The following is a 25,987-nucleotide window of genomic DNA, read 5'->3' as shown; positions in this document are numbered from 1 at the left end:
AAAGATACGTGTGCAAGAACAATAATTAACCACATTTGTTTCCAAAACCAATCAGGTTGCAGTTAGTTTGTTACTCTGAGGTAAAAATGTCTTCACGTTACACCAGTTTAGTTTTCAGCTCCAGTTTTCAACATTAGCAGTGAAACGAAGGCCAGAATGTCCAGAACAACTGACCTATTTTCATTTCAGACCTAAGCCAACCCAGCTTTTTTATAAAGACCTTTAAAAATAGCCAACACTTAACAAAGTGCTGAACACCAGAGCATAAAAACATGTAATAAATAAAAACAATAAAAGCATAAATATAGTTTTAAATAATTGCTCAACTGTGAAAAAAAACAATAAAATGCTAATAATTAAAACTGGACTGAAAGCCAAATTAAAAAGGTGGGTCTTGAACATTTTTCATGTTTCCAATCAGGAAGCTTTCCTATGTGCCGACAATGAGTTCCACAATTTAGGGCCAGCAACAGCAAAGTCAATGTTCCCTCTGAGCTGAGTTCCTGGTTCATGCAAAACCAGCTGGTCAGCTGACCTGAGTTACAGAGATGAGGATGTGGGATGCATGAGGACCGTGCAATGATTTAAAAACAAATCAATTCAGTTTTGAAAGAACTCGATAGCCAGCCAGTGCAGTGAGGATAAAACAGGAGTTATGTGTTCTCTCCTCTGTATGCCAGTTAAAAGCCGAGCATCAGCATTCTGCACCAGCTGAAGGTGCAAAGAAGACTGACTAATGCCAAAGTGCAACGAGTTAAAGTATCCCAGACAAGTTAAAATATAAACATTGATTACTCCTTTAAAATATTTTGCAGACAGTATTTCTTTAATCGCATAGCTTGCTTTCTCCAATAAAAGCAGCTTTATTTGATAACAACACTGAAATGACTGTCCATCTTAAAATCTACATCCACCTTAAAGCTTATAATTGTCACGGTTGGCTTTCTGAACACAGTAAGAGGGCTCAAGTCTGTAGGAGTGTGTCCGCTAAAAATATAACCCTTTCTTTTTATTGTTAAAGTGATAATGTGTAGTTTTTACCTGGAAATATCCATCGAAATGTTGTACTAAATGACTTAAAATGCCAAGTTATTGAGAAATATTGGCAGTTTCATAACATATAACCATAAAAATCTGGTCTAAAACACATGGAGCGGGTCTAAGTCTCTGGGCGACGCCATATTGGATGCCGTGTTTACTTATGTGGAAGTCTATGAGGACAAAATGCATTTACTGATGTGTAACAAATGGTTACAAAACTTTCACCATTAATAAACATTGTTGTTTTGCACATTTACCTCTTCACTCGTTGCCAGTGATGAAAGGGAATCTGATGTTCTTGCTATTTTGCTGGAGGTTGCACTCCCAGGGATTTTTGACCCTAATGGTCATCTGTTGGTAAGGTCTTATTTGAACACAAAAAGAATGCTTGCTTGCAGACATTTAGAGATTCTATCATATCCTTCTTTCCTTTTGAGAGGCAGATGCTTCTAAGTGCCATCTGCGTAGAAATGGAGGGCAATCGTTTGCCTCCTGAAACTGGACCATAAAGGCAGCAGATACAAACTAAAAAGCAGAGGACCAAGTAACAAGCCCTGTGGAACACCTCAGGACGACGGAGCAGAGGAAAAGTGGAAACAACCTCCTGACACAGAAATTGCTCTGTGTCAGGTGAGGCTTGAACCTCTCCAGTGCAGGTTCACAAACGCCAACACAGCGCTCTGAAAATATCATGGTCCACTGTGTCAAAGGCAGCAGTCAAGTTAAAATTACGATGCCGATTAAAACCCTAAACAAAGTGGATTCAGTGCTGCTATGACGCTTAAACCCTGGCAGGAACATTCCAGAACAATATTGACACCCACAATGCTTTTAGTTGACTTTAAACAATTTAGCCATCATTTTGTGGACAAAGGGGCATTTGGAAATGCGCTTAAAGTTTGCCAACACATGGGGTTCAGACCAGGCCTTTTGATCAGAGGTTGCACTATTGAGTGTTTAGAAGTGTTGGGATCCACACCTGATGAAAGAGTGCTATTTATTATAAAGAGAACAGGTGGACCTAGAATGGAGTGAACCTCTGTAAAAAATTTGAAATGGATCAGTATCCACGGGGGAACCTGAGGGCTTTCGATGACCAGAGATAGACGGATTTCCAGGCTCAAACCGATGGGAAGCAGCAGTGCATGGAGTCTGAAGGATCGACAGAAGAAGGTGGTGTAAGGGGTTCTGGCATTGTTCACTTTTTCCAGGAAGAAATTTAGAAAATATAGTCTTTTGATGAACTAATTATATGCTTTTCAAAATCTGACCAGTGAATGTGACGTGTCCAGACTGCAAAAGAAACAAGTAATGCTCTCTCTTGTTGTAATAAATGCAAGTAATAGATTTTATGCCTATATGAAAACAAAGTTCTAATTTTACAGGAGAATTAATTAATGCACTTTACTTTGTAATAAAATTATTTCCAGTTGTTTCAAACATATTACAAATACAACTTTGTTAGAAGAGTTAAATAATTAGTTTTATCCTTTAACATCTAAAAACACAATGAAAAAAAGAAAAGTGCATGAACAACTAATAACTTTGACAATCAACTAAAACAAATACTGTTTTTCTCCCCATGCAGATGAAATATGAATTAATCAGATGTGTGATATTTTATTCAGGGGGCCTCCATTGTAAGCGGGGCACCCATCTGTCTCTCATCTCTCTAGTCAGCCATGTCACTTGTGACTGAAGTGAAAGAGAAAGAGAGCCTCTGTCTGCCTGCTTCACGCAGCTCTTTGCTGCTGCTTAGTGTCACTGCCACTCACCCGCCGTTCTGATGTGTTCGCTCCTCTCCACCTCCATTAACATCACTCTCGGTCGACACGCTTGCAAATGGAAAGGCCGTTAGAATAGGGGGGAAAGGGAAACACTTCATTTATGTTTTAGGTGAACACGAACACCTAAAAGACAGAACAAGAGCGGTGCGTTTTTATTTCCATATAAGCTGGCTTGCATTAACAAAAACATTTCTGTTCTGAAATGCTGCTTTCTTACTTTGATGTCCGCCGGTTGTTTTCCAGCCAAGCTAGCTTAGGCCCCTCGGTCAGTGAATGGAGATGTTTCAAGCCGACTGAGTGACAAGGTGCCCGAGAGGTCAGCATTCTAAAGGGGCGACCAATTGGATCATGACCCATGAGGGACAGATATGGGCAAGGGATTTAGCCTCAAAGGTCGAGGTGGGGTCAAGGAGTGTCTTGCATTCCAGACTCCTAATCCTTTCCCTGCTGTCTGGAACGCTGGCCTTCACTGCTGTATGCCATTCACACGTACACGTGTGCACCTCTTGCATTTTCTGAGTCTGAGTGCAGCACTCGTACTGTAAGTTAAGTGTGAACCTTGTGGTGATAGACTAAACATTTAGATCCTCCTATTCTTTGCCTAGAGCAGAGAAAGTGTGGGCTTTAGGTGCCCTCTCAACTCAATTTCCTGACCTTCCACTTAACCACCCGCCTCCTGCAGGGCAATCGAGTTTCTCCGATGCGGAGACACCAGCGTGTCGGGATGTAGGTAATTTGTCAGGGTAACCCAATCCCCACTTTTCATGCGCGTGTCAGCAGCAAAGCATGTGTGTGTGTGTGCACCTAGGGTCTTTCTCTGGGAATCCTTCAGAGCATGTCGCCAGTCTAGGCAACCCCAGACTGTTCAGTGTCAGCGGTTGTGTAAGCAGTGGCCATGCTGGCAGCCATGATTTGGAAGCTGGGGCATCCAGGTCATAGCAATCTGAGCCATCCATCAGCCTCAAGTGAAACACACGCCATCCAACACCAGGCAGCATTTGAGCTCGGCTCGCTTAAAAAAAAAGAAATATAAAGTTGTGGGTTACGCGCAGGGACGACATGCCCCGGATGATTTTGGAAGCTGAACCTGCTGGCATTTATACCCCACAAACCCCACGAACATGAAGGTAAAAATGGCTCCTACTGCGGCTTAGGCAGCATGTAACGCAACAGTTTGTGTGTATCAAAGCACACCCGGCATGAGCCTCTCAGTGTTTGTGTTGGAAAAGCCCTCCTGCCGGGCCTTCAGTTGTACCCCCACCCTACATCCCCCGACCCACTTCCTACCCACTACGCTATACCAAACAGAGCCAAATAAAACACAGGCTAACATAATGTAGCAGCATGTCAGCGGTGGGCCCTGGAGCGAGGCTGAAACCCGACCCACTCTGTACCAGCCATTAGGACAAGAGTTAAAGCAGCTACGGTTTCTTTCTGGCCGTGCAGCCCTTATGTTGCCCAGCGCAGACCCCGTATGTGTCTGCAAGCAGCAGATTGAGTGATGTATCCTGTGTGGCTGTGGTGTGTTCAGAGCACCAGAGGAAAGTCCCAGAAGGGGATACTTCTCCTTCATCCCCCCCAAGCCACTGCACTTAATCAATTTCTCCACTGGGAATGGCCTGCTACTGGATATGAAGATCTGATGGAGCTCGTGCAGAGAGAAGACAAAAGCAGACAAACCGAAATAAAGACACAAGCTGTGTCAAAATTTGGAAGAAAAAAAAAGTGCTAACTACTTGGATCGTCATGCAGATTTTTTAAGTCTCTTCCTAACTCTCTGTTACAGGGCATTTGCAAGGTGCGTGTTCAGGTCTTTAAAGATTCCTGCAGACTTATGTAGTGTTAATTCTCATGCTGTCAGTGGGAGGACCCGTTGCATGTGAAAGGGTGTGGAGGAGCAGAATTCTGGCACCGGATCTTAAAATCGGCTGGAATGAAACTAATGAAGTGAGAGCTGATAGTAGCTGCATTCAAGCATAACTCTTCTCGCTTTAGATATACGAAGAACTCAGTCTTCACGCAGCACTGGCACAGAATCCGAATTTTAAGATCACAGTTTTAAAATGTGATCACTTATCACTTTTAATCACTTGTGATGCTAAACTGGGAGGAATCCTGTCAGTAAGGGCAAAGACCATTAAAAGCTCCACGAGCACATGGGCCTCACGTTAAAGCACATGGTATGGCTCCTAACCTCAGATGCAGGCTGGGTGTACAGATCCTGTGAAGGTGAGAAATACCTAACATCATCTTGTGTTGATGGTAACTCTAAAACTTCAGAGGCATGTAGGGAATTTCTCATGCCTCAGCAGGAAGCTGGAATCTCCTCTCACTCCTTCACTGAGCTCTCTGAACACCCACATGTAGAAGGCATACCGGCAAAATCCGGGCTAATCTTGGTGTGTACTCTGTGGCTACTCTCATCCGGTAAAAGGAGGTCAAATGACCCTTATTCTCTACTTTTTAAAAAGCTCCATTTTATACTCTGTTGCTCAACGCTGTGACACAAACACTGTCCAAGCAAAGTGTGGAGAGTTATCTGAAGCTTTTGAGAGTTGATTTCAGTATTTTATCTGAGAAAGAAGCAGCAGCAGCTGTGGAAGGAAGGCAAGACACAATAAAGGACCGAAATGGAACATGACCCAGAGCAGGCGAGGAGAGTTGGTTTACAATGCAATCAACATTAAGGAAATTGGTTTGCGCCAGCGCTTTGAGTGGAGCGGGGGTGATTGATGCTAAGTTAGGCTAGCAGGAAGGAAGTGGAGAAATTAGCGACAGGCCAGGGCACCGAGAGCTGTCAACTACTTCCTGGTTAATCTGGGGTGTGAGGTAGCATGCCTCCATCCTTTGCGCACCATTTGGGTTAACACATGAAAACACAAAGAAAAATGATTAGATTTTCCTGGCCTCTTTGGTGATTCGGACTCACTTGCCTTTACAGACAAGTCTTCAACAGTAACCCTGCACAGTCTGCAGGGCACTGTGTCAAAACTTGGCTCCACGCATGCCAACAGTGTAGCCATGTCAAGCCCCTGACAATAGTAGAAGTAACACACAGACGCTGTAATTAAGCACGGCAACAGAGGACAGACAGTGGAGAAGACACAAAGATGCCCTTGATACCCGAGTGTTGAGCTGACAGCATTTCCTCTGACAGCTTCAGCTCACAGGCCACCACAGAAGCCCTTACGTCTCCTGACATGTGCTTTACTCATCTCTCCCACGATATTTCCTCAACATGCGGAGCAACAAAAGATTGTATGAGAAAGGGATGGGGACAGATGGAAAGAGATGACTTTCAAATCATGAATCTGCTTCATTTTCTGTGTGCATACACTGCATTCTGAAAATTGGAAAGGTAATTTGTGGCTGTGGCTGATGCATATCAGCTCTAGATTTCCTGAATGTGCATTTGCCCCATAGACTTGTATAAAAAGAGGGCAGTCTCTGGGGTCTTCTGTTGCTGAAGAGGGAAGCCATAACATCCTGTCTACACGCACTGCCATGTTATATTTTTTGCACACGGATGTGGTACAGAAAGTCAGCCGTCTCAAGCTCTTAGGTCTGCAGATCAGCTCCTCATCACCATCCCTACGACATGTTTGAGGACTCGCGGGGAAAGGGCTTTTTCTATCTGTGCCCCAAAACTGTGGAACTCACTACCCCTCATGGACGTAATTTTGGGGGGGACAGGGGGGACATGTCCCCCCCACTTTTTCCAAAGTCAAGTTTTGACCCCTGCACTTTTTACCATCCAAAAACAATATTACGCTATATTAAACTGACACTGGTTGAGCTCTAGGACCAAGCAGAAAACAACCGTTTATGTTGAAGCCTGTTTCCCATTAGAGCATACTGTAAAGATCCCCCCCCCTGTCCCCCCCACTTCTAAAGTGAAAATTACGTCCATGCTACCCCTTCAGGTTAGGCAAGCACCCTCACTTGCCGTCTTGAAATCTCAGCTAAAGACACACTATGTCTCCTTGGCCTTCGATTTTTAAAGCATTACTCATTTAAATTTGGTTCTTTGATTTGAAATCTGTGGTCTGGCTACTTTTACATTTTTAAAGTTGTTATGGTTACAGTTTGTTTGGTTGACCGTACTTTGTTGTACTATTTTTTAGATTGTTTTTATGGTATGACTATTTTATGCTATGTATTTTTTTTATTATGTGCAATGCTTTGGATGGCTGTAATGCTATGTTAAAGGCTCTTTAAAAGTGGTATGGTCACACCTACATACCTGCACACAGCATTCTAATACATATATATATATATATATATATATATATATATATATATATATATATATATATATATATACATGTGTGTGTGTGTATGTATATATATACATATATATATATATATATATATATATATATAGATAGATATAGATATAGATATAGATATAGATATAGATATGTATGTATGTATGTATATATAGCTGTCAGTCTGAGGGGACTTCTGAAGGCTACTGCAGCAATCAATTTCCCTCTGGGATTAATAAAGTATTTTTGAATTGAATTGAACATTCAGTGATTCCAGACTCCCAGTGCAACTAGTGCGTGTCGGAATAATGAACATCAGGGCTTGGACTGCATAGACTGTGCAGTAATCACCGTGTGAAATCAAATATATAGAAAATATTTACAAAACAATTATTCATCACTTGAAATTTTGCCTGCGGTATTTGGATTATATTTAGAAGAATGTGCTTTGCGCATTTGCTCCTTGAGTGGGAGTTGTGTGTGCAGCAAACATAGCCTGGTCAAAAGCCTAAATAAAAACATATGAGAGAATACTTTAAATCATTATCTCCAGTATGCTCTGAGATATTTGGATGCCAAAAATGGTATAGCAAAATGCCAAATGCTATTTTCATTTCTTTCTTTTTTTTTTCTTTTTTTGTAAATTGAGTTACCAGATTGTTTTAAGACCAGCGTGGTAAAAGTGAGATGGCCATTACAAAAAAAGCCCATCCTTTACAAAACACTCAGTTCCCCTCAGACAGGATTGAGTTAATGTCCCTCACCTCTCACCACCGATCCTCTCATCCCTTTGCTACCCCTCATGCTTTGCCGTGACTCGCTGGCTTGATTTATCTGATGGAAGGAATTCTGTGTAGAGCTCTGGCTCTGGTGGTATCCTTATACTGTAACCTTTTCCCCTCACCAGATGTTCCTCTCTCAAAACATGGTAATGATTACCCCCAAATCCCCGGGACAAACATATCAAATGGTCGCTACGTGTTTACGTGGAGCAGTGGTCGACACAAGTGACACCGGCAGCGACACGAGTGTTGAGCGGGAGGGGGGTGGGGGGCAGATGAGAAGGAAAGGGAAGAGAGGAACAGACAGACAGGGAGATGGAGATGTCAGACATATGCTCGCGCCAGCTGACGACACTGGGATGACCCGAAGGAGTAAGGGGAGATAGGGGGCACAAAGAGGCCGATAACTCCCACAAATGCTGGAATGGTTGATACTTTGAGTTCAGCAGTTTCCTGGGATCTGAGCGCCTGGACTGATTTATTAGAGCCTACCTTTTTTACGCAGGATTTTTGTTTTACATGCTTTTGTGATTCCGTGCATTACACCAAGGGCTGAAGATGTCAGTGCAGCTGCTATAAAACAGGCTTTTATTAGAGGTAGTACATGTTGGAAGGATAAGTTAGAAAATATGACAAAACCTCAATTCTATGCCTGTTGTGAAGCAGAACAAGACAAGGTTAGGACAACGGGTCAGACTAAAATATTGATTTTAGGGTAGAAGGTTTCACTTCTTAGCTCACTTCACACGACATGTTTACAGAACATGAAAGACGTTTCTTTCCACTTCGACTCATTACTAATTATCCCAAATGTACCCTGCTGAAAAATATAGCATAGACCAGCATAGCTGGTTACCAGCATATGTTATTTTGGTGCTGGTATGCTAGTCCAGCATGGGATCCTCGTGATGGGATGTTGGAGCAGCTTTGTATGGTGGTCAACCAGCTAAACCAGCACCAAAACACAACATGTGCTGGTCTATGCCGGTTGTTTTCAGCAGGGAGACTACAGAAGTTAGCAGTAGCTTGAGCTGTTGTTAACAATCATGTGCCAGCATTAGCTTGGGCTACGTTGGCTCAAGCTAGCGTTAGCAGTAGCTCAGGCTAGCGTTAGGCAGGGCTGCCAACACTCACGCATTGAGAGTGACACCCATGCATCTGACCCCCTCCACACACTCTCACACCACACCTCTAATTTCTTACGCTGAAAACGAAACCCCTCAACCCCACATCCCGCACTCACAGACAACGGGGGAAGGAAACGAGTCCTTCAACCTCCTAAAACCTTCGCTGACTCGGAAGGAGGCAACATGTATCCAACCCCCACCCCCACATCCCACCCTCACTCTCACGCAAGAAAACTTTAAAAGATGACTTCTCTGGCATTTTTCAGTAGCTTGGGCAGGCATTAACAGTAGCTCAGGCTAGCATTAGCAGTAACTCAGGCTGGTGTTGTTAGCTTAACAGCAAACGTTAACATACTGCTGACGTTAAAGTGGGATGGAATATGCTAATTTATGGGTGTGTGTCTTGCTAATTATGTGTTAAATGAGCATTTCTCAGAACAAATTGTTTCTCAGCTGTCATTACTACATTACTAGTTTTCATAGGAAAGTAGGACAGCACAGACTTTTTGGTATGCTATATTAGACACCCCAAGCTGCTTATATTCAACAACAATAAGATAATTGTGATTTCAAATTCTAGGTTTGCTTTAACAAATGAAATCATCTTCACTCCGGTAATCTTCATTCTGACATTGAAACTTGTTTGCTGGTGTGAAATATTTAAGAGAGACAAAAAAACTGAATGAATCGGTGAGGTAGTCAATACTTCTCAGAGCACCATAGATTTAGAGGGATGAGTCCAATATAAAGAGACATAATGATGATGACGATTCTGAAGAGGATGATGGGGGAGTAAGTTATGTCAAGGCCTTGACAGCTTTAACCGCCTCAGCCAATATTTGTCACATTCAGCGTGCATGAATTCTTGATTTGATGTGCCTTAATTGATTCAGCTCTGCCTGTCCCCGTCTGTCTGTCCCCTCTCACTCCCTGCAAATCCATCCTTACATTTTTCTATTCATCCACAGCTGAAAGGGCTTCAAGGTCCAGACAGGCTAAAAAAGTTAATCTTTTTTGAGGAAGGAGAGTAGCCAGTGATTGTTGACCTACCTGTAACCTCCTCTGTGATATAGTGAGCCACAAATGGTCGACACGATGGAGGATCAAGTGCTTCAAAGTAAGCCAGGCAGAGATAAAAACCCAACGAGCCCCTTAGATGATGGACGGGCTTTGTAGCAGGGAAAAGCCATCATGTAGCTACCATGACACCCCGGCTTTGGAGTACAGGCCCAACACATGTCACTTCATGTATCTGAAAGGGAAAGTGGATGAAATAAATTAGTGGGACAACCCTGGGAGACTTAAGATGGGTATGAGAAATTCAAGTACTAGTTGTGGAACATTCCACAAATGGTTTTCCCACATGTTTTGTTGCATTATTGTTTAGTTCTGATCAGACTGGGTTCAAATCTCACTTTTAGTTCAATGAGCCATGTTACCATAGCATTCAGACTAAGGCTATCCGTTCTGTACTTTTATAAAAAAAAAATGTGCGTTTTGAGGTTTTAGGACAGCATTGTAGCTTAGCACGTTTACCTTGGTTGTTCTCCAGAAGGCCTTGTCTACCACAGCCAAAACTGATTTCCTCTTTTTGTATTTGTAACAATGGAAGAATGCAGCATTTATAAGTGGTTCACACTAAAAGTGACACCCTTCTCCTCTTCTTGTCCTTGGGCTCAATGGCTGATGAGAAAGGGACAAAGGAAGAATTTTTTGTGTAAACACCTCAGTCTGCGTGTTGTGTGTGTTGTGTAGCAGAGACATCAACCAGGGCTGCAGAGTGTTTTAAGGAAAAGCGCAACTGTACACCACAGATGGGGTTTTTGACCATTCTGGCAGTGCGGCTCCCACATACACATTGACAGACATCTAAGTCGATCTTATTGTAATAAGCCGAGAGTCTTTATCCTAGTTTACATGCACATTAGAAAACTGGCCTCTCAAATAAAGTTTGTTGCACTCCAGTACAGTAGGTAGTGACATGACTCTTTTCATGACGGCATTGCTCCGGTTAGCTTATAGCAACACAAGCAGTAAACAGAGGCTGGCGGGAATGAAGCAGATGGAACTGAAACAGGATGAATGACTGAAGGAATGTACAACAACAACGTTGCTGCACAGCTTATTTGGTATGTACTGTCCTGTTTTATGGTGTTACACGCGTTGCTTTGTGACAGTGGTCTTGTCAGAAGACCGCTGCGACAGTCTCGTCACTTCCAGAACGCGAGCGTCCAACCAGTTCACATGCAGAATCTATTCAGATGGCTACCACATTATCTGGGTGCTTCAGCTCGATTCCGCTGTCAGCCAAACTAACACGTTTACATGCATTTTTAAAAAACGATGTGAGTCCTTTTAGGACAGTACTTCGGCTTTCTGATGCGCTTGTAAACGCATTCAGTAGCCTACAGTAGAATTCACTCTCTAGACATTTTACAAATCAAAGTCAGTTTGCGATTCATCTATTGTTACTTTATGGTGAAATTGACCACGAGACTCTTATTCTTATGCTGTCAAACTTCATCATATTATCAAATCTGTGCATCATCACAGCATACATAAGGAGATTTGAAAATGTATAGTCTTGTTTTTTTTTTATCTATTTGATTAACAACATTTACAAGAAAGATTGGTTTTGATTCCCAACTCCTTTGCAACTTGTGCTTTTGGGTCAGTTTAGAATCTGCAAATGTATTCTTTTCTATTACTTAGAACACTGGATACTACATTATAGCCCCACCAGAAAATCGCCAACCTCAGTTTTAGTACTTGTTCGTAGTAAACTTTTAGCTCAGCAGCTTCAGCTTCTAGCAGAACATTCCCCTCTGCCCAAGGTGGTGATTAGCAGCCTGGCAGCCAGGTGAACAATGTGAAAGTTTATTGTTGTGTTAAATTTTGGTAAGACCTTCTGTTTATTCTTTACTTTTCTAATATATTTCCTCAGAAAAAGAGAGAAAAAAATTATCAAGATGAAACTCATCTTATAATTTCATTAAAATAATTGGTCAATCGCCAGTATTTATATAGCAACTTCTGGCGTACTAGAACCCCCCAAGGCACTTCCATTCACCTACACAAACACTGGCAATTGTGAGCCACAATGATGAAACCCTGGAGCTAACTCACAAAGGTGAGGTTGCCTTGCACACTAGGCGCTACTGAGTCCCTTCGACCACCTCCAGCTGACAAGGCGGGTGAAGTGTCTTGCCCAAGGGCACAATGACTGACAGAGTGAGGTCTAAAACTTCTGTTTAGGATGATGACAGTTAGGTTCTCTGTCAACATTGCACCTAAAGTACAATAAATGTTCTTGAACACTTTTAAACACTTGTAAATGGTTTCTATTGAAACCTTCAAGGCATGGCCTTGAGTGAACATTGGGTGGAAAGTCAGCTCCTCCAAGTCTGAGGTCGTAGTTCTAAACCAGAAAAAAAGGTAGAATTCTCCCTCTGGGTTGGAAATGAGTCTCTGCCCCAAGTGAAGGAGTTTAAAGACCAAGTTCACTGAGAAACCTCTTTTCACCTGTTATTTTTGAAACATGAAGGATCACTTTGAATTTAAAGTGAGGGTCAATGCATGGGTGGAGACGTATTTCCTCCACACTTCCTGTTAGGAAAACGCTTCTGAAAGAGGCGTTGCCTGGCGGGCCGAGAGAGCGGCACTGAGGTAGTAAAAGACTGCACCCCCCTCAGCGCCCCCGCATGTGCTGTTGGAGCTTCTCAATCTAAAAACGAGTTGTTAACGAGCGTGTGCATGAAAGCACACACTCACAAAAGACCTCTGCTCAGAAGAACAGCAGACACAGATTCTGCAGTATTCTGTAGGATTTCCTGTTAACCACGATCATTAGATGAAAAGAGGTGGAGGGCATTTTTTTCAAGGAGGCGAGCGGCTCCGAGCACTAATGTGTCATATCGGCAGGTGAGTGGCTGAGCCAGGTGGAGGTGCGGCTGCCTCACCTGGAGACCAGCGCAGTGCAGCCACGTAGTGGTTTGCTGATAACGTCACGTTTTTCAGCTTAGCCATCAGCCACAGCTGGTTCTACATAAATATGGAGCAGAGTTTTTTTTACCAGAAGATGGAGATATAATTATGGTTTTGGGCTGAAGTATTACATTTAAAGTAAGTTGCACTAAACTGCCACACTAATGATTACACATGTGTACAGCACCATCAGACACTCATCTATACAGGTTATCAGCAAAGAAAAGTTCATTTAGGCGTTACTTGCTCTTTAACATGCAGGCTGACTTTGGCCCCATCTCCTACATTATCCACTGAAAGTAGATGGAGAAATGGTCAGATTAGAGAAGCCAGTCGATTCCACATCACATTAAATATTAGAATTCATGAATTAACCAATCTTGGCTCATGACGGGGAAGGCTGTTAGTGTAGCATCCAGGAAAGAGAAGAGCACAGTTAGTAGATGCTAACCATTAGCATTAGCAAATCCACCGCACAACAGAACACCTTCAATTTTGTGATATTTGTGGAAATAAAACATCCACATTGCAGAACAAACAGAATCAGTGGTAGAGTCAGAGGAGATATGTCTGAATATCATGAATTAAGAGCCTTCTGCCATCTTCTGCTCACCTCTTCTAGTTCCTGAAACAGGAGCACCAGAGCTTTTTGCAAGTGGCTGAAATGAGTTTTCTCCATCGGGCTCAGAGCTAAGACGAGGAACTCCCGGTGGATCTTGGAGGGGCTGCTCTTCATCTTCAGGTTGTTTGGACATCAGACTAGGATGCCACCAGGTCATTTCCTTTCCTTTTAAAGTTTTCTAGGAATGGAGACCCGGGACAGACCCAGAGTTTGCTGTAGGGATCATATATCTAAAGTAGAGTGGGTACACTTTGGGATTCGCCTGAGGGTGCTGGGGAGTGTTGCCGAGGGGAGAAGGAGGTCTAGGCTCACCTCTTGAACCCATTTTCTACAGGAAAGGGATGGATGGATGGATGGATGGATAGGGTTTACTATAAGGATTCTACAGTTTTTCCCACTTTAAATCATGTTAGATTATTTTAGATGTTTCATTTGTTTAATATTTTTAATTTTGTGGAAAAGTCAGAATAACAATTAAATAAGAAAAAAGCTGAAAATTTCCATTTCTCTTTTGAACAGTAAAGGGCAGAAAGCATCTACAGAACTTGCCAGGTTGAAATTGAAATCCATTGACGGCTTTGATAAGTGGGTGTAAAGACTTTTTTGACAAGTGGTAAAAGCCAGAGGAAAACTTCTTCCAGGCAAAGATCAGGACGGTGTAGTCTCAACAGAACAAGTTGTGGTTGGGCTTCTTTTAAAAGCGTCTCGTGTTCCCACCCGCTCCGCTCCTACCCCTGTGCATTACGCGTCTGCACTGATGTCACATTAATTATGCCGATCATAAACTGCTTTTGTTTGTCCCTCGCTTTCTCCCGTCACTCATCTGTCCATGGGGATGTGCAGAAGTCACACTGAAAGCTATCTTTTTCATGTTTTCTGCATTTTTAGGTTACAATAAAGAAATCCCCATTCCCACTGGAGACCAAGGCTACTCCCCTACTCTTTTCCACTCCAGTATATTAATTGCTTTTTAATGTTTTCCTTCTCCCCCGAAAGTAGCGGCATGCTAACAAATCAACAACAATAAGGTTCTTTTTGCTGCCTCTAGCCCAGGCCAAGACTAAAAGGGTATCCAGTCACTGAATAATCCATGCAGGATGCACTGGAATGAAGGCTTCAAGCTGGTAAAAGAGGAGCTGAAACAGGAGGCCATTTGGCTTTCTTTTTGCTCTGTCCCAAGTGTCTTCTGCTCCCAGCTGTGTGCATGTCACTGAATGGGATTATGGTGCGAGCAACGACGGGAAGATGTAATACTGATCCAACTAATCCGGCTAATTCAATGAAGCATTGTGACATCCGCCGTCCCTCTCAAGCCACAACTTCAGGCAAAATTAGACTTTTTAGCATCCATTATTAATCTGTACAGTTACGGGGAAATGTTTCAAATAGCTTTTTGGAGAAATTGAAACAATTTATTATGCCTGGAAGTCAGGAGAACAGATTGTACCATATGCTGAAAACATTACGTTTTAAAGAAGAGCGGCTCCTCGGTTTAGCACAAACTGCAAGAAAAGAGAGGACTTTTTAAATTCACACATTTTTAGACTTATTAGTGCACCTTTATGCATTTAGGAAAATTATTAGGTAAACATTTTCTATTTGATTATGAGATGAATATTTTTGTTGCAGGTCTGAAACATAAATTATGCTGGTTAAAAGCTGCAAAAGCAGAAATTGTTTTGGGGGAATACAAAACGCAAGTTTTATATTAATTTACATTGATATTCAAATGTTTAAGGTGTTTAGGTGGTAAACCTCTATTTTATTACATTTGCTGTAACATATTTACTTCTACAGTTGCCGCATTTTACATTGATAGATTGTTGCATTTATTTAGTTATTTTTATTGTAAACTCAAAATATTTAGAAGAAGAAGAAAGAAGAAGCGAACACTTATATAGCGCCTTTCAAGATAAAAATCACGAGGCTCTTCACAAGAACAACATTTTTTAAAGCGAATTCAAAAAATACATAAAAACAAATTAAAAATACAAATTCTTTAAAAATATCATAAATTTAGGAAAAGTACAAAATTGTGATTAAAAACATTTTTAAGGCATGAGTCACTTCACTGGGTGGGGGTGGGGGGGTGGGGGTGGGGTGGCAATACACCAGTGCATGACTTCCAGGAACTAGTAGTGATCCACATCACAGCTGAGCTTCAGATAGCAGGTTTGCCATCGTATTTCCTGATATTTGGACATCTCACTTCGGATTGGATAATAGTATCGTGGCTCTATCACTGACTTGCAATGTGATTTTTAATCTCCACAAATACCACAAACCTGGAGGAGTTCTGCTGTGTGGTGAAGTTCTACTATTGTGGTTAAATTTTACTATTCAAGACTCTGCTGTTTCCTGGATGCTAAACCAACAACAGCCTTCCTTGATGCGATTCAAGATGGGTGAGACCATAAATGTTTAGTCACAGTGTGACGTAAATCTGTCAGGATTTTCAAATCCTAGAGTTTTACCATCAGAAGTTGTTGCAGACGACAGGTGTAGGAGACTAACTCCTAACTTAGAAAACTCAGAGTGACTGATTATAACCCAAAATAATCAATAAAAAGTGTTTTCAGTGTTCTACACCTTTAATATATTTCACACATTTACCTGAAAATATAGAAAATTACTCAGCAAAACTAATTGAATACAAAAGCTGCCAATAATCCTGAAAACTTGCCTGAACAAAATCATGAAGACACGTCATTGCTGAATATATCTCACCATTTTCATGCTGATTAGGGTCCAACATATGCGCATATGGGTATGGGAAATGAAAGCGCAAATTCTTTAGAAAACACAAGTTTGCATGCAAACTCCAGCTTCGAAGGCGTGTTGAGAGAGGAACACAGGGTGCAAAGGCAAGTGTTTGGAGCTTGAGTTACAGGACCAGCATCTGCCATCCGGCCATCAGGCCCTCATATCCATCAGTGACCAATGGCGTGGTGCAGCCCAGCGTTTGTAAAAACACCCAGAGGAAATGGAGTCTCTGGGCCAGACAAGAATAAAATTAGCTTGATGACTAAGTTCCTCCTCGGGTCCCAGTGGGAAAAGAACTCTGCCATTTGTTTTCATTACTTCCCTTGGCTGCAGAAGGGAGGACAGCGTGTGTGACTGTGTTTGTGTGTATGTTTTCTTGGAGTAAAGGGTGTGTGTGTGTGTGTGTGTGTGTGTGTGTGTGTGTGTGTGTGTGTGTGTGTGTGTGTGTGTGTGTGTGTGTGTGTGTGTGTGTGTGTGTGTGTGCACGCTTGCATCCATTTTTAGAGATCAGGGCAGAAAAAAAAGAATCACTGCACAGAGAAGAGCATTTTATAATTTCAGGTCCTGTGTGGGTTTAATCAAACATATTCACTCGTAAACACAGCACTTTGATTCCAAACCTCGGCCCATGTATCATATTAGAGCCGGGTCCGTAGAGGTGACATTACTGTTTGGATCTGTTCCATCACCTCTCAGGCCATACAATATTGGCTTTGGCCACTTTATTGCATTTGCCTCAGAATATCTAATAAACACACAAAGGTTATAAAAATTGATTTGCTCACAAATGTGTTTTCATTCATTACCAATGCTATGACCTAAGCCAAGTTTTTACCCCAGTAAACGTGGCTTCTTTTGGGCGAATACTTTTATTGTCAACTGCAAACACGTCTTTTGCTTTGTCATTTGACAAGTTTGAAGCATTTGTAAAAATAAGTGTTTCTTTGCATTTGGAGATACCAAATTGTCTCTCCGATCTCAGAAATTGATCAGGTGTGCACTTGATTTAATCTCAAAAGATCACTTTGCATGAGGAAAAACACTTAGTAAACTGCTAAAGCGATAACAATCAAAGCAGAACCAAGAACTAAGATAATTAAAGTGCAAAAATGACACCATGTGCATGAAAGTTGAATTTGAAAAGTGTCATTATTTCAACACTGAGTTAAAAAAAATAACACTTTAAATTTTACGTGGAGTAACACTCTGCTCGTCACTCTGTTGAACACTACACACACTAACACACACACACACACACACACACACACACACACACTCTAACACACACACACACACACAAACAAAATTTTTGTATTTCACGTTTGCATTCAATACTTCCTTCCTTGACTCAAAAGAGTCCATGTCGCTGTTATTGTGCCTACATTCACACACACGTCTCAGAGTTACACACCGCTGCGTCCTTAAAAGCTGAGAGCTTCTCACTCTGCTGTGGGTCAGTGCTCAGGGTTTACACAGGGGGCGAAGGTGTTAATGCTACATGCTCTAAAGAACTACAAGATGTCCTCACTTCAGCTCTAGCAGGCACCCTGGGTAAAAGCTAGAACTAATCTGAGTGTGTGTGTGTGTGTGTGTGTGTGTGTGTGTGTGTGTGTGTGTGTGTGTGTGTGTGTGTGTGTGTGTGTGTGTGTGTGTGTGTGTGTGTGTGTGTGTGTGTGTGTGTGTGTGTGTGTGTGTGTGTGTAAGTCATCTTTGATTTTGAGCTTCCATTTATGGGCGAGACGGAAGTTCAAAGATAAAAATAAACACGACTTCAGCTTCCTGTTCATTAATAGATCAGATAACAAAAGGAAAATAAATTCTCTGTTGCACTTGCAGATAATCTTTGGATTGTTTTAGCTTCTAAAGTCAACAAGATGTCCAAGATAGGAACAAGTTGATCTTTTGAGCTGCTACCTGTTCAGGAATTAGACTTAAAAGAAAAGGTGATGTCAAAATTCTCCCCAAAAAATGTTGACTTAAGAATAAGTGTCCCTTTATTAAATTTACTCAGTGTGTTATTAAGCATTAATAAACAAAGAGTCTCTTTATTAACATTACCATTATTGGTAACTGTTAGTTAACAACATTGTGAAATCTCGTGATAAAATGACCATTGGTTGTTTTCTTTTGTTCGAATAAAGTTAAAAATGTTCTTGTAGTTTTGAGTTTTCAATCATTCAAATTAGTCAAATCTTGAAAATTGAACACATAAAACCAAATTATGCTTAAGTCAAAATAATGTTTAAAACTTCCCTTGTGATGCAAAATAAGTCCATATTTTTCATCCCATTGTTGGAAAACAACAGTCTACTGTTGCAAACCGCATTTACTATTAACGACGTTGAAAATGGACACACACGGCCCGACGCTGTACTCTGTACATGCAGACTGACCATAGAGTAATGCTATTAAAAAGGCCTTCATGAGCAGACTGAGGGAACACAGATCGCGGAAGAATTACACGACTTCCTAGAGCCAGTTTTGTTGAAAGGAGGAAGTGATTTTCTCTAATGTATCTCTGTGTTGTGTCCTTGTCCTCCCACGTCTGGCCTGCACAGACACAGTTAGGGGTCCTGCAAAACGAGGGTCAAACCAAGTGTGTGTGTGTGTGTGTGTGTGCGTGCGTGTGTGTGTGTGTGTGTGTGTGTGTGTGTGTGTGTGTGTGTGTGTGTGTGTGTGTGTGTGTGTGTGTGTGTGTGTGTGTGTGTGTGTGTGTGTGTGTGTGTGTGTTAGATGCAAAAGAGACAGAGAGAAGGAGAGTTTGCCAGTGACAAGGAAGTCAAATAAAGGGAAGAAAAGCTCAATTTCCCCAACTAAATGTCCCCCTGGGAGGCTTGAGGGAGGGACTGAGGCAAGAAAGAAAGGTTATGAACTAACAATACTTCTGCGAGGCTCCAGATTTACAACTACCAAACTCTTAAGTGTTCTGCTTGCTTCTACAGCCAGTTTAAACAAATTGCAGCAGTGTTTCAATCGCCCACGTCTTCTCTTTGCTCATCTGGACTTTTGGCACCAGTGTTCTTTTTCTCTTTTAATTACTCCAGAATAAATACTTTCCTTTTTGTGAAGCGAACTTCATCTGCTGGAAACTCCCTACATCCCATGCACTCTTCAAAGTATTCCCTTCTGTTGTACCATCTAAAATTGGTACATTCATTGGGGTAGATGTAATATCTTGAAAAAAATAGACTGAATTTGAAAGCTGTTTTATACATGTGTTCCACACCGAGAAATTCCTGGGTCATTGAGAAGAGGAAGAACGTGTACAAATTCCCTCTTTTATATGGCTGATTGCAAATTGAGGCAGGAATCTTGTGCGAGCCGACACGCTGTTTGATTTGAGCTGCAACACGAATGAGCACCGTCAGGCAGAAGGAGCAGGATGGGGGTAGAGGACGGCTGGGTGCAGGTACAGGGTCATAGGAGTGTCTTTTTCAGGTTGCAGATTAGAAGCAGATGTTGGTGGAATTGGACCGCCAGTGTCATCACTCACCCGACAGCTCCATCTCCATCCATACATATAAAACATCCATGCTGACACACAGACTGAAAAAAACAGGGAAGGAAAGTGTTCACACCACTTTAAACCATCGCATGGCTGCATGAGGAGGAAAAATGTGAAGATATAGTTGCATCATCCTACTCTGGAGAAAATTGAGTTGCATGAGTGTTTATTGGATGGTGGGGCTTTTCTTAACTACTGACTACTCAGCAAACTATTATAATGAAATATAAAAGTAGAAATAGACACAATAAAAACTTAATCTGTATAATGTTTAGTATCCATTAGATAAATTACTAATATCTATGAGATGATTACATCGGTCAACATAGAGACTGTTTTTAATGCTAATATTTGACAAATTAAACTTTTTGAGATATCTTTAGTGGTTATTGTTGACTGGACCACGGGACACGGTAGGTCAAATCTCTTTTTCATTCCTAAAATTCCATTTAAAAATCTTCCACTAAGCCCATTGCAGGCAGTACATTTACATTTCTGCAAATAAAAGATCAAAGCTGTGCTCAAAAAGCTGAGACATTGTCTCTCCAACAGAGTTAGTTGGATTTGGAGCTGATTAATAATCCCAACTTCTTTAGTGATATCCACTGATCACTGTCCACATTTCACGTGAAAATAAAAAATGTCAATATGATTTAAAAGTTAATTTACTTCAGTAATTGACATTAAATTCTTTTGAAACAATTGAAATTTTACGCAATCTATAAATGTTTTCATGCCTAAATGTAGCATTTTCCTAATAAATCATGAAAAATTGAACCGCTTTGCAAATATGAAACAATAACAGTCTTGGAGTCAGGGGTGTCAACAGGTCTGCAGCCGTTAAAGTGGCTTTGTGGCCCTCGACTGCATTTCTAGATTGGAAAGACTTTGGCCAGTGGATGGACTTTTTGTGTCAAGACTTTCATTAATGTGAAGCTGAACAAAAAGTGCAACAAAACTTAAACACTTTTAGAATTGGAAAGGTTATGTGCAACCTTTCTTTTCAGTTTTTTATTAGCCACATTTTTTGCTTTTAACTTAATTTCTTGGCAAACCTTCACTTACTAAAAGGCAGATTTGTGAACACCATTTATCAATAAACTGAAATAAATACAACAATCCTTCCCATAGAAGAGTGACCCACATCCAAATATTTCTGTTCATATTGGGCCAAAATGTGATTTTACCTCAGAGAAATCAGAAAACAATCCATCAGATCCAGAAAATCTGATGTTTTTTCCAGCATTAAGGCAAATACATGACTGTTCTTATGTGTCATATCTAAAACATTGTACAGAGCTTGTTGTATATTAAACCAAACATTCTACTTTTTATGTGTGGTTGACTTTTCCCCTTTCAAAAAACCCTCATTTTGAAAGGTTTGAGCACTTCTGTGTTAAGTAGACAGGCTTTCTTTGACAGGGCATGAGAATACTCCCCAAAATAAAACTGATATGTCTGATCTCTCGTTGTTCGAGTCAGACCTTTATCAAATAGTTAAATATTTTCACTTTTGTGTCATTTTCAGCTTTTAGATGCTCTAAATTAAGACCAAAAAATTAAAGGTTATATCAATACGTTTGTTGAAATCAACTTGACAGGAAGTGAGTGACAAGGTTAACAAAAGTAAATAAACCTAAAAACTGAGTAAACTTCATTTTTGCTGCCCTCTGATATGATAGTCAGAGCACCGCTGCCTGATGTCTCTCCTGCCTTTAAAGAAACCCACCCCCACCCATGACCTCAGCACCGTGCGCCTCTGAGGTCCTTGAAGTGGTCCTGGACCGGATGATAAATGAAGTGACTGAAGAACTTCTGTCCACAGGAAGCTTATTGGAGTCGCTCTGAATCCTGATGCAGAGGGCTCATGTGGTCTAATCTGGAGATGACTGGATCCTAAACATGAGAGCGTTTCATGTATGGACAAATAAGAAGGATGATGCACCTGTTTGTAAACCAAGCCGACTGTAAGTGGAACATTAGCCTCTTTGGCTTTCACTGTTTGGTGTCAGTAGTTGAGCTGTGTTGGTGGTGGTGGTGAAGACAGGAGCCCAGAGGGTCCTTACTTTCTGCATGGGGAGAAAAAGCTGAATCCTGCCCTACTTATTGTTCCTGACAGAAGTCACACTGGGGCTGTGAATATAGTCACAGCTACTGAGAATAACACCACATCTTGACCTTGTTTTATTATTTTGACCACTGCAAGCAGCCAGTGAAGCCTGGCAGCCTTGTTCTAGTCGGGGGTCACAGGTCCTGACCCAGTATGTCAGAGGTAACCTGGGATCAACTGTGGTTGCAGGCACTTGTAAAAGATTTGTGGTCTTATAAAAACCACTCGGACTGGAGGGGAGATGGTTCTGTGCGCTATCAGAAGTGAGGATAGAAGTGGCTAGAGACAACAAAAACATTTGGAAATGTGCTCCACTAATTACAGAATGGTTTCGACTTAAAATATTCACGTGCTGCTCCAGACAAAGATGTACTCTTGGATGCATCAATTACCTCATTAATCAATTTCATCATAAAAATCCAATGAAACAAGAATTTCAAACACTTCAGACGTGCTGTGTGTGTGTGTGTGGCTGCGTGCATACGTGCATGCGTGTGTGTTCTGAGATCAGAGAGCCCAGACAGTTAAAGTTCCAGTCAGAGTCCAAAGGTGGGAGAAGATTTAGAGGTGCTGCGGTGGAAGCAGACAGCCTGCAGGAGATTAAAGAACTTGAGATAGACGGTCACCCAGCAAAGTTCAAAGACTGGAATAATAGCACCCCAACTACCACAGCACTTAACCACACATAACTTACGATAACCATCAATTCTGTGCTTTTTATTGTTGTTTAGATATATTCAAAACCATCTTAATAGATGTTTCTGCAAAGTAAGCGTGGGAATTTGTAAGTGTTTAGGTATGATTACATGTCCACAACACTTTAATTTGCTTTCATTTTACAAAATGTTCTGCAATATCCTTATAGAATTAAATTACACAAAACAGCCAGTTTTTGCGAAAGAATGGCTAACTGAATGCTTGTTGTGGCTTATATGTTGTTTCTATAGATGGCTCTGTCCCGGTATCTACTTCACTACAAGGTGGCTGCATGCGAACCCTGAGTGCTTTCTGAGAACAGCCCGAGAGCCTCCAAGAGCACGCTCTTCATGGACTGTCTCCGAGCCCTTGACCCAGCAGAACAGCATTGTGTGTGTGTGCAGATAGCCTTAATTGTAGTCGCTGATGTTGATGGAACAATTTTAATTTCTCAAAAACACTGTATTTTCTGGAAATGGTAAAAAAAATCTTTTACAATTTTTGTCATTGTTGCTTGTCTGTGTGTTGTTGCCAATTTAGTTCAAATGAAGGAAACGTTCAACAAAAATAACTTTTGGCTAAGTTTTACTTAAAGGAACAAAGGATTACAAAAAATGTGGGACAGCCGTGGTTTTACTGTCATTATCAGATCTTGGATTCTTACTCATCAATATTGCGGATGGGGAGACATCCCACTTCTGCTTGCTTTACGTGAACACAACTCCTCCATTGCCTCTGTTTTCTCTAAAATGTATGATGTTTCATCTCCACAATCAACTCAAGCTTGAATGAGTTCTGCCATGCTGTGGAGTCGCTAATGTTAATGGTTAGCTTCCACTAGCCAAGATGTGTTCTGCTCTCTCATTGACGCTAAATCAGCGACAGTCTTTCACAGTGCCAAGATGCTATAACACTGAATTCAGTAGTTGTTGGTTTAGAAACTTTAGCAATTTCATGATTGACAACAATCTGCAGCCCCTTGCTGACCAAAAACCACACCAGATAGTTTTGTTTATCTGCTTTATGGCTGTTTGCTGTATTGCTAGTGGTTAATATTATCTATCTGCCAATCGTCAACAAAAAGCACAAGAAGAAGTAAAAGAAGTTTGATTTTTCTGTTAGCATAATGGCAGAGCCTGGATGTAAAAGTAAGAGAGTTTTGTCTTCGAAAGCAAAGCAATGAGCTAAAACAAGAGTGAACATCGGTACGGCTACACTTGCAGCTACTGGAGGCTACAAAATCACGGACTGTTGGCAGCCTGCCATTGTTGCTTCTGGACTTGTAAGTAATAATGTTATTGTCCAACAGTGTGGATCTTTTGGTTCATTTTAGGGTTAGTTTTCTCATGTTAGCGTTAGCTCGTTGTTAGCGCTAGCTACAGCACGCTGCTGCAGGGTTGTTTATGACACTTGTAATTCTACTTTCAACCAGTAGGACGGAGAAACAGGAAATTCCTTACTGTTACGTTAAACTCAGAGTGACTGATCACATTTTTAAAATAAGTAAAAAGTGGCTCCTTCGTGAACTAGCTCTTCAGGAAAACACATTTAATACTCACATTACACATTTTGGGTTTGTAATGTAAAGTTTATGGAACAGTTTGACCTAGACCTAACTCCCAAAAATTACATAATTTTTCATAACTTTTCAAGGCAATCGCAAATAACTACATTCTTTTGTATGGAAACATTTAGTGGGTGTTATGAAGATTAAAGCGCACGTGCGGAAGCTGGAGCACAGTGGAATATCTGTAATTCCATAATGGAGAGGCAACGAAAAATATTTGGTGTGCATTTAACTCTATCAGAATTTTTTTTGCATTAAATTGAAAGTTCCCTGATTTTGTTACCTTTTACAATACACAAACCACTTTTTTGACACTATATGTGTCAAATATAATGCTGTAAAACCAATAAACATCAAGTGTAAAAGGTTGTCAGTGAAAGCAGTGCATAATATTCTAACCAAAGCTATTCTACTTATTTGACCAGGATAATGAATTGGGGGCAAACCAATCATATGCCACGGCAACCTGCCTTAATAGCAATTACAGATGCAGCAAAATGCAGCTAAAGGCCATTTATTCATGTTTTATTCCTCCTCATAGGCTTGACCTGCATCCATATCCTGGATTTATGTGTAAAAGCTGCTCCCTCCTACCCACAATTAACCTTAATGAAATCGGGATGACGTTCGGGTCTTTTTGTGCTTCTATATGTCTCTAGTGTGTGTGCGTACATTTATGTTTTTCCACATCCTCTCCTTCCCCTCCTTTTCTGTTTTAGTTCCTCCATGTTACTTTTCAGCAATTGAAATCAAGGTAATGACTGGGCAAGGGAAAAAATGTTCTTTCAATAGATAATTAGGGAGATTGGTTTACCAGAGCCACTCAGAGCCCATTCAAATTCAGGGCTGAGGCCAGGCCTTGTTGTCTGCTGAGTCCGAAAGGCTCCCAGGAGAGGCATTCGCCTTGGCTTCATTTCTCAGAGCAGGTGCCTGGCAGGTAGTCAATGGAGACAGCCAGTCGAGATATATAAGAAAGCCCATCCCCCTGTACAAGGGGTCAACATTGCAGGTCAGGGGTCATGAGCAGGGGTCACAAGGTCAATGTTTAGCACACAGGGCTGGCCTGAGGACTGGAAATTCATGATGGACATCCAGGTATCAATTCTAGAACCGGATGTGTGAAAAAAATGAAGACATGTCGGTTTCTGATTGACAAACTTTTTTTTTAAATCTCTGTCTAATTGTTTTAAGCAAACATTAATAAACATTTTTTCCTTTTTTGGTCCAATTTAAAACAGCTTTTCTTTTTACTTTTTCTTTGATCTCAGTGAATGAATCTTAATATTTTCATATTTTATTTTACACGAAAAATAAGAAAAGTGTAGATCGTGACTAGTCTTCCCGTTCCTTTATACCTTAGCTGTGTTATCTTCTTCATGGCATGATGTGGAGATGCTGGTCCTGGTTTACAAATCAACGTGTCCCTAATGTCTCCCTGTGCCAGACTTGGCGTAAGACTGGAGGTCAGAGGTGACGTGCATCCCGAGTTCTAATTAAATCACAGCTCTGAAAAGTGATCTATCATTGCCAATAGGCTACTTTTGACAAGACTCGGCTACACATGTAAAGGGATCAACCCTCCACGTTCATATTTCTCCCAACCACCACGTTGAGCTCTTGAGCTCCACCTCAAGGGAAACACTATATAAATGTCAATGCAGTGACTACTGAAACTGTCACAGCTGTCAGAGGAAAAAAAAAAGCACACAAAGTCAAGGATATTTTCTTTCTGTCA

Source organism: Nothobranchius furzeri, chromosome 6, assembly GCF_043380555.1.
Source record: "Nothobranchius furzeri strain GRZ-AD chromosome 6, NfurGRZ-RIMD1, whole genome shotgun sequence".
Classification (NCBI taxonomy): Eukaryota; Metazoa; Chordata; class Actinopteri; order Cyprinodontiformes; family Nothobranchiidae; genus Nothobranchius; species Nothobranchius furzeri.
The sequence above is the reverse complement of the archived record's forward strand: the minus strand, read 5'-3'. Positions refer to the sequence as shown.